This window comes from Dipodomys spectabilis, unplaced genomic scaffold (genome assembly GCF_019054845.1).
Source record: "Dipodomys spectabilis isolate Male_0828 unplaced genomic scaffold, ASM1905484v1 ptg000487l, whole genome shotgun sequence".
Lineage (NCBI taxonomy): Eukaryota > Metazoa > Chordata > Mammalia > Rodentia > Heteromyidae > Dipodomys > Dipodomys spectabilis.
In genome coordinates, this window is record NW_024871164.1 from 603,536 (window position 1) to 614,346 (window position 10,811).

Sequence of the window (10,811 nt, forward strand, 5' to 3'; positions counted from 1 at the left end):
AAATACTGCTGGCAAACATGATAAATGAAAAGATTGAAAGCATACAAAGGACACTCTATGAGCATGATAGGGAGAGAGAGGAGGCAATCCAAAAGTTTATTCAGGAATATCATAAGTGTGAGGAAGCCACTCAAAAACTGATAGAGGATTTGTGTGAGCAGCTTGAGAATACTCAATGAGAAAGGCAAGAATGAAGTAAGCAGGCTGAGAACACTCAAAGAGAACTCCAATGAACGGGAAGAAGCTAATCAAAGAGGAATACAGGAATTGAGAGATCAGGAAGAGAATACACAAAGATCAGTAAAGGCATTCATGGAATCCATTAACAAAGAGCTGAAGGAAGTCAAGGAGACCACAAAGGGAATGCTGAATGGAACCCAACAGAAGGAATGGGAAACCAAGGAAACCATAACCAATCAACTAAGTGATCTGAGAATAAACACTGAACACCAAATTAAGGAAGTAAACAAGTTCATACAAGATCTAAAACAAAGCTTCAACAAAGAATTTGAAGCCATCAAAGCTAACCAATTAGAAGGAAAAGAGATAAAAAACAAAGTAGAATGTCTTGACAGCACGTTATACCATGCAGAAGATTGAATCTCAGGGATTGAAGACAGCCTAGATATTATAGAGAAAGAACATACAACCATCCAAGACAAGTCCAAGAAATATGATAGATCTATCCAACACTTGGAAGACACCATCAGAAGGCCTAATCTAAGGATATTGGGTGTAGAGGAGCACCTAGAAACAGAAGTTAATGGTCTAGGAAATTTGTTTAAGAGGATCCTAGCAGAGAACTTCCTAAACATGCAAAAAGATAGGCCTATTCAGATACAAGAAGCTTTTAGAACCCCAAATAGACCAGACCAGAATGGGACATCACACTGTCACATTATAATCCACACAGGATCAACTCAGACCAAGGAAAAGATCCTTAAAGCTGTCAAGGAGAAAAGATTAATCACTTATAAAGGGAAACCAATTAGAATCACCTCAGATTTCTCAGCAGAGACAATCAAAGCAAGAAGAACCTGGAATGATGTATGCCATGCCCTAAAAACAAACAACTATCAACCAAGAATACTGTACCCAGTAAATTCACCTTCATAACTGAAGGCCAAATAAAAACCTTCCATAGCAAAGAAAAATTGAAACAATACATCTCCACCAAATCAGCCCTACAAAACATTCTTAAAGATGTCCTACACATAGAAAACCAACAAGACCCCAATAAAGGCCAAGTAACTGCACCCAAACTGAGAATCCAAGAACCATAGGAAAACCCAGATTTCGCAGCCCCCAAGAAGGTGGATAACAAGGCAGGAACTCCCAAATATGTCTCAGTCCTATCTCCCAATATTAACGGACTTAACTCTCCAATTAAGCGACATAGACTGTCTAGTTGGATTAAAAAACAAGACCCTTCTATCTTCTACCTTCAGGAATCACATCTTGCCAAGAAAAACAAACACATTTTCAATGTTAAAGGCTAGAACAAAGCCAACGTCCCCCATAAACAGGTGAGAGTTGCAATCCTAATATCAGATAAAATAGACTTCAAATTAAAATTCGTGAGAAGAGATAAAGAAAGTCGCTACAAACTAATTAAGGGATCTCTCCTTCAGGAGGATATTCCAATTCTCAATATCTATTCGCCAATTAAAGGAGCACCCAAATTTATCCAAGTAACACTACTTTCCCTCAAATCTCCCATAGATCCAAAGACATTAATTGTTGGGGATTTTAACACACCACTCTCCCCACTAGATAGATCAACTCGGCAAAAACTCAACAGAGAAACCGCGGATCTAAACAGCTGCATAGATCAACTAGATTAAACAGACATCTACCGAACATTTCACCCAGCAGCATCAGAATACACGTTTTTCTCAGCAGCACATGGAACATTTTCTAAAATAGACCACATTTGAGGCCACAAAGCAAAATTGTCTAAATTCAGAAACATTGAAGTTATACCTTGCATTCTCTCTGACCACAAGGGAATATAATTAGAACTCAAGACTAAAAGCCACCAAAGAAAGTCCGATATCACATGGAGGCTGAACCACACACTGCTGAATCCCGAGTGGGTCATGGAAGAGATTAGAACGGAAATTCAAATGTTCATGCTATTCAACAAAAATGAACACACAAATTACCAGCTCCTCTGAGACACAGCAAAGGCAGTACTCAGAGGCAATTTTATAGCTCTGAGCTCCTACATCAACAAATTGGAGAGATCTGAAACCAAAAATTTAATCACACATCTAAACCTCCTTGAAAAAGAGCAGCAAGATAAACCCCAATCCAGTAGAGAGAAAGAAATAATTAAAATTAAATCAGAATTGAATGAATTAGAATCCAAGAAAACTATAGAAAGAATCAACAAAACAAAGAGTTGGTTCTTCGAAAAAGTTAACAAAATTGACAGACTCTTAGCGAATCTTATCAGAAAAAGAAGAGAACACACCCAAATAAATAAACTCAGAGATGAGAATGGACACATCACCACGGAAACAACCAAGATTCATAACATTACTAGGTAATACTTTTCAAAACTTTATGCTAATAAGTTTGAGAACTTGACAGAAATGGACCTTTTCCAAGCATATATTGACATGCCAAAACTAAAACAAGATGAGTTAAACCTTCTTAACAGGCCCATATCAAGCACTGAAATAGAAACAGCAATAAGAGGCCTCCCAGCTAAGAAAAGTCTAGGACCAGATGGTTTTACAGCGGAATTTTACAAGTCCTTCAAAGCAGAGCTCACACCAACACTGCTCTCTCAATTTCTTTATTACTCTTTTATTAGCTTCCTCACATTACGCGATTCCTGTTGCTCTCTTTGAGTATTTTTAGCCTGCTCATGCCATTCCTGACTTTCTCTTTTTCTGTTCTTGGCCAGCTCCCCCAGTTCCTTTCTATTTCTTTGACTGGTCTCAGCCTGCTCATGCCCTTCCTTTATTTCTCTTTGTGTGTTCTCAAGCTGCTCAAGCAATTCTTCTATCAATCTTTGAGTAGCTTCCTCATGCTCATGATATTCCTGTATTGAACTTTGGTTTGCTTCATCTCTCTCCCTATCATGTACATTCAGAGTCCTTTGCAGGTTTTCAATCTTTTCATTGCCCATGTTTACCAGTAGTGTTTGTAGAGCTTTCTGGGAATTCCCCAATGGATTACTAATTATCTGTTCTGTCCCCCGAGTATCATGAGTGGGAGTAGGGTACCCGGACTTGCCATTTTTCCTGTGTTTTTACGGCTTGCCCTGCCCTTTTGGGATGAAAGTAACACCAGTTTTGTGCTAGAACACTATCTTAAGGTAAACATCAAACAAAGTCTGTAGATGCACCATCAAAAGTCTGAAGATACACTCTAGTTCAACAGATATATCTATTGAACATCAAACAACTATGTATTAATGGACTACGAACCACAAAGAAGAATTTGGCAAACCAGAAATTATCAGGTTTAGGGAGAGATATTGGTAAAAATAGGAATACAGGGATGTGGAAAGGCAGAGGGTGAGTTAATTTAACTAAGTCCTAATCTCATAGCGGGAAATAGGTTCAATAGAATGATAGTAGAGAGAGAGAAAAAAAAGATAAAAAGAAAGAAAAAATGAGACAAGAAAAAAATAGAAGAACAAATATTAAAAATTAAAAAGTGAAACACTTAAAAACTTAAAAATTATGCAAAATACAAACATAATATTCAAAGAAGAATTTGTATAGGATAAGATAAAGGTAGGGATAGAAAGGAGACGTCAAAAACGTAAAAATAGAAATGCTTAAAATATATACATATAAAGAAGTAGTACTGGTATTAAGGAATTTAAGTCTAAAGGTTTTGAATTGAGTAATGAATTTCTGGATTAAGTATGTACACAATGGGTGATAAGGTCTAATAATCGACTATGGGTATATCTGAGGATGAGCAGAATAGCAATTAAGTCATGTTAAGAAGAACAAAAGAAAAGAACAGGTGAAAAGAATGAGAAGGAAAGAAAAAAAAGGATCAAAAGGTCAGTAGCGCTAAACAAAAAAATTATAAAAAAAAAAAAGAAAAAAAAGCACACATACTTATACCCCGAAAATAAAAATTATAAAAGGAAGAAAAAATTTTAATAGAAAACAAATTTTTTTTAATGTTAAAAATTAAAATTTAAAAAAAGCTTTTGGAAAATTTTTTTATGAAATACTAAAAAGAGTTCTTTAATTTTTTTGGGGGGGATGGGAAGATCCTGTATCTTGTGTCATCAACCAGTCTCTAGTTGGTGTCTGGTCTGTTTGTGGTGTTTGATTTTCCTGTGGCTTGGTTGGTTTCTTAAGTCGGTTAGTTTGAGCAGGCAGAAAAATGCTCTGCTTTACCTAGGGTTTTGTGATCCTCCTCCCATGCTGGTTCAATGGGAGGGAGATCTGCTGTGAGTATCACAAAAGTGGGAGATGGAGGTTTCCTCTAGTTTGGAGATGCTGTGATGAGGCCAGGTTCTGGACAGAGTTGAGGCCTTTCAGCAAACAGTGGCTTTTCCCCGAGGGACTAGCTTATGAGGCACTCACAGAGCCCAGCCTAGAGCCTTTCTCAGGGTTTAAGTTTACTGAATTTCAATTGATTGTCAAGGCTGCTGTAGGGAGGGGCAGCCTCTAGTTCTGTTTATCCAGTGAAGAAATCCACTCCTGGGGCTGGTGGAGCTTGCTCGGCCCAGGCTGGGTGACTTTTCTCTGGGTAGAGCTGATTCTAGCAGGTCAGGTTAGGTTCCTGTGACCTGCTAAATGTCTCTTGTTTTCTTCGAAGGCCTGAGTTGGAGCTAGCAGCTCAGCCAGGCCTTTGTCAGTATCAAAGATGGAGATCTCTGGTAGTGGGGGGAAGGGGTGGCCTTCGCTCCTTTGCTCCCTGAGAAGGAATGAGGATGTCAGGCTTCTACTCACACCGAGTCTTGGTTCCTGGTTTGTCCCTTGTCTGCGAACTGTAGGATGATGATGTCTGCTTCTTGTCAGTTCTTGCTGGGTTGAGTAGAATCCGCTCAACTGCCGCCGAATTCACTTACATTATTTTATTCTATTTCATTTACTTTCATAAAAACAGGGTTTTCATAAAATGATGCATAAAAAAGCCTATATACCCACTTACTTCTTCAGATCTTAACAATATTTATTTCAGAAATGTCTTTAGCTCTATAGTCAATAAACTGAAATAATACTAAAATATTCAAAGGCTTTTCAGAATTTGCAAGACTCGCTCTGGGTTGTTATTTATATTGGAAAAGATATTTGAAAAGCCTTATTTGTTAAAGTTGTGATAGTTACTCCCATAAAAAAGCCATTAGTGAAGATCCCATTGCATGTACAAAACAACTTCAAATGCATCCACAATCTGGAGATGACACATGCTTTTTGTTTGTTTGTTTTTGAAAGGTATATCTAACAAGCATATCCACAATACTGATTTTCAGTCAATATGATGGGATATTCAAACCTAATAAATACAGGGTTGATTATCTTAGTGAGAATAGATATGATGTTACAAAGAAAGTTATTTTCAACAGAAATCCGGAAAGAGTTTATCCACCTTGTGTTTCACAGGAAAAACCATGGAGTAACACCTGTTTGGTCAAGTCAGTCAAACTCACTCCATGAGTATATCTTAAAAGTATAACCAATTTAAGAGGTCAAATACATATTTTGTACTGACAGTCATCTTACAAAAATAACTTACTACCTAATTATATCTGTATCTTCTTACCTAACATATAATAAGAGCTGAAAGTAGTCTCTTTTATGTAACTTAATGTTGTATATGCTTTGATTATGATGATGTTATTATTTGACAAATAAAATGTACAGAAGGGTGGCTCCACAGAAATGACATGACAGAACACTGATAAATAAATACATTGCAACACAGTTAGCTCTCTTCAGCCTCACGGTCCACATTGGCAAACAACATTGCAACAGCACACGCACACATATACACATACACACATGTGTGAACATGTACACACACATACTTGCATGCTAAATTCAGGGTTTAGTACAAAATGTACAAATAAAATATTAGTGATTAGGACAAACGTTAATTTGCCTTATTACAAAATAATACACAATCCATTTACCATGGGTGTTACATTTTACTTGCCTCACCACATGTGACCATTTAATTTATTTTAATTCATTCATTCATTCATTTGTTTGGTGCTAATACCAGGCTTGAACTCAGGTCCTGGCTCTGTCCCAGAATTTGTTGATTTTTTTGTTTCAGATTTCTCAAGCCTAGAATTTTACTGCTGGTCCCACAGCTCCATTTCTAGCTTTTGCTGGTTACTTTCAAATCAGAATCTAATGGACTTTTTTTTTTTGCGTGGTCTGTTTTCAAACCACAATCCTCAGATTTCATCTTTCTGATTAGCAAGGATAAACACATGAGCCACTAGTGTGGCTTCTAGTTTTTCCTCTATAAATATCTAATGCACATACTTAGACAGTAATTTAAAACTTAGAGTATAGAAGAAAGTTGTACAGTGATGATATTGTCCTGTCAGAACTTTAAGCTAGTAAATTTCTTCTTAAAACCATAAACAAAAATGCCATGATATAATATAAGGGAACTCACTATTGAACATATGAGTTTTAAGAGCTTTCTAATAGATCCATTATTTGTTACCCAACATCTGTATAATGCAGTAGTAAAATAGAAGTCCTTTGTAGGAATACATAATTACCTTGTTTTTAAAGACACCTGTTTTCATCTAAAAAAGTAGGCCTCTCTATTGTCTTCATGTGATTTTGATGATTGAAGGTGCTTAATGAGAAGTCAAAGTTATTACTAACCCTTTGCTATCAATTACCTCTCACCTTTTCTTCTTGGAACATATAATGATAAAAGCAATAGTTCAGAATAAGCAAGCAATAGTTCAGATTCACACTTCCAGTGCAAGTGGATCACCAGTAATTAATCCTTGATACCATTTTCCACAAAGTTTTGTCCCAGATACAATCGGCCTGCCTTCTCTAGCTGCTTTCCTAGCCTGGACCTATTCCTTCACTTTACAGGAAAAGTGTGATTTAACTGATTTCAGTCAGATCTGTTACTAGAATTTTCAGAGATTTAGATTCTTGTCTGTAATTTGGATAAAGCTATGTCTCTATATGTAGGCTATTAAAAATGTATGTTCTAATTTCAATAAATACATAAATTCAATTTCCATCTCTTGTAAAAAATAAAACTGTTTGCTCTATAAATTGATCAGAGGCATGGATTTTGTGGCTAGCTAGGTCATCGCACATCTGTCTCTCTCTTTCTCTCTCCCTTTCATGGTTATCATAGATAATATGACTGCTCCATAATTATTCTAATTTATTTTGCTTTTATATTTTTGGTTGCTTCATTTCACTTTCTGCTCTGCCATTTCCCAAATCATTTACATAGAAGGCATTATTTCATATTTTCTCATTCCTAGAATAAGCTGTACATGAAGACACCACTGGTCCTCATTTTCAGTCTATACTTTTGAATATGGAGGAAAACCTTTCCTCTGCTCTCTATCAATTCCCTACTCTCCAGCTAGTATAATTTCGAAGAGTAAAAATGGAAAAAGAGAAAAAAAATCATGGTGAAATAACAGATGTAGAAATTTCACTGGATTTTTCTGACCAGTTCAACCAACGTGAACTATTGGGGCATACATGTGTACCTCATTCCCACTGGTACTCAATGTCTCTGGTTAGGCAATTCTGATGTAGACAAGGAAAAAAATGAAAAAGTGAGGAATGGTAACATTTGCAAAAAAAAAATGGAGAAGTATTCAAGCAAATTTTTGTTTGGGCTGCTGAAAATAATTGGCTTACTACAGTACAGAGACTACTTTCCAAAAAGAACACTCATGTGAATACTAGAGTTGATGATGAGTATACCTCTCTTCATCAGGAAGCCTACAGTGGACACTTTGACATTGTCCATGAATTGGTGGCTCAAGGCAGATATTCATGCAATAACTGTGAATGGCTGGGCACCCCTGCACAGTGCTTATATGTGGAATAATCCCAGAGTGGCTTCTTTCTTAGTTCATCATGATGCAGATACCACTGCCCAAACTAAAGTCCTCTTGACCCCCTTGCATCTTGCTGGTTGAAATAGAAATAGCAAAGATATGCTGGATCTCCTTCTATTGAAGCATTATATGAAACCAGGTCTGAAGAACTTGGAAGAAGCTGCATTTGATATTGCCAAAAGGATAAATATGTATCACTACCTCTTTGAAGTTGTGGAAGGCTGTAAAAATTGTTCTCTTAAGTCATAATGGTTTGGTTAAGTTTCTGAAATTTTAAAAATGCCAATCCATCTTTGTGTCCGTACAAAATATTTTCACAATACAAAGCAACGGCAATATCTTACTTTAAAAATTCATGGATTCCATCGTATTTTTCAAGTGAATTGTCTGAGGTTGACGTTAAAATATATTCAAGATTTGTTTGTATACATCTATAATGATTTCTGCCGAGTTTGTGATTTTTTAAATCAGAAATCATTTTAACTTATCTGTTGAAATGAGTAGTACAGAAACTAAAGATATTTCTGGTGCTTGTCTGAAAAAAGTATATTTTAAAATAATCTGTATTTTGTTTGTACAATGTCCAAAATGTATTTCATTTGTTCCTGGATATAATACTTTGAATTCTACATTGTTTTATGAAATATCGGTTCATTATTAAATGTGTTATTTCAGATAGCATTCCATATAGAAACAGATTACGATTCCTTTTTATCCTAGGCCTATATAGTATTTTATTTCTTTGGGATAAAATGACAATGATATCTAATTTGAGAAGTTTTGTAAAGATTATGCTATGTAAAGGCCTTTCTAAGTTGAGGATTTAGTACACTGATGTCAAACTAACTTTCAGATCAATGAATTACATTTATTGTTACATTTGCATTTGTGTAATCAATTTTTTAATAACTGTTTTTAATTTCTTGCATCTGAAGAATGAAAAATATGGAATACTTCACACATTTTCATATCATGCTTGTGCAAGTGCCATGTTAATCTCTATATTGTAATTTGGGTAAACGGGCTGCTGAAGCATGTAGTATCCTGTAAATTTAAGTAGTTAATGATGCAGTCTTTATACAGGCATATATCCTTGATTAACTCTTTGTAACTAGGAAACCTTATTGTTCCTAAAAATGCTATTGATCTTACTTCTCTAAAATTCTGTGTATATTGGAAAAAAACTTATATTGTTTGGTCGATTGCTCACATTTGCAATTTTTTTGTCAATGACTATTTTAAACATTTTTCATTTTAAATTTGATCATACTTTGAAGCCTTTATAGTTAGGTCCAAAGGTGATCCTTTTCAAGTACTTATTTATCAACTGAGTTAGCTTTGTGGAGCTAATGGCTTCAAATTAAGCCTTGCTTAAGAGTTACTTCTAAACTTCTGCAGCTTAAAAGTTCCTAAATGAGGTCATACTGGCACAAATGTTTACCTGACACTTTACTATTCTTCCATGTAGCAACAGTCCAATCAGAATATCTTACCCTGGCAGCCTAGATTTTCTTATTGGAACAAAACTAATCTTAGTTAAAAAAGATCATAGAGAGATGAACAGTTAAGATAGAATCGTTTAGACTAGAAGGTATTTTATCAAAAAAAATAATTGTTTTTATACCTAACATTTCAAAAGTGACTAAAGCCAAAAAGGTGAAAAAATTTTCACATGCATGATTACTACTAATGTCCTGGCTAGTCTACCATCCAACCAGGAAGGAATTTACACTACTGCCTTTCATTCACCAAATATTTTCATAGTTACAAGAGAAGTCTATATGTTTCTCCTCCATATTAGGCCTTAAATTGGTAATGTTTTAATCACAGTGTTTGCTCTTGCCTCTAGGCTGTAAATCTACAAATGGTAAAGCTTTAGGTCCAACTCTACCAAACACTGAGGTAGAAATAATGGAATAATACATTAAAACACAGTTGCCTTTGATACCCTAACCATAACAAAACATTGCAAAACATATGCTTTTTTCTTATATTATATATAGTTATATATTTTATATTTATACATGCTGATATTTTATTTCACACATTGAAACTTACTAGAATTAATTGATAATTTGAAAAATAAATAGATAGATATTACAATAAATAGATTGGAATATAAATAATTAGGTTTAGAATATACGTATTAGAATATGAAAAGTATCAATGCAATGTCTTCTGTATAAACTTGTGATACGTTCTAAGTGTTCTTGGTCTTCAGAACTCACATTGTAAAAAAAAATGTTATTTTCCTCTAATCTGTAAAGGAATTTACTCTGCTGCTCTGTTATTATTTTAACTCACTGGTTCCAAAATGTTTTTCTCCATATTTCTGAAGCATTCCTACTGATTTTATACAAATTTTGCTGATACGATGTCTAAAAGGTATTATTCTTCTGCAAGACACACATATCCTAGGATCCCAGGTCTCAGTTATCCGCATCATCAAGTAACAAGGGCAAGACTTCTAATCGAGGCCCATGCAACATGCCCAAGGAAAGTAATTGAAAATCCATCTCAATTCCTGACGACACTGGAATTAGCAGTAAGCAATTGTGAAATGCAAGGCAATTTAAAATGAAATATGAGATCACAAAATCTGAAAGAAAGTACAGTAATTCAAACTTTCAATTTACAAATGACCAGCCCATATGAGTGAACAAGATCACAAATGTCACAAATTATTTTTAATACCCCTCTCCTAATAATTACTTAAAAATTTCAGTCCAATGTAAGTAGGCCAAAAAAATAGTTCCTA

General features: G+C 35.1%; 1 pseudogene; it reads right to left on the minus strand.

The window, feature by feature from the left end:
- Positions 1 to 8,992: 8,992 nt before the first annotated feature.
- LOC122098719 lies at positions 8,993 to 9,089 on the minus strand (annotated as a pseudogene).
- Positions 9,090 to 10,811: the final 1,722 nt, after the last annotated feature.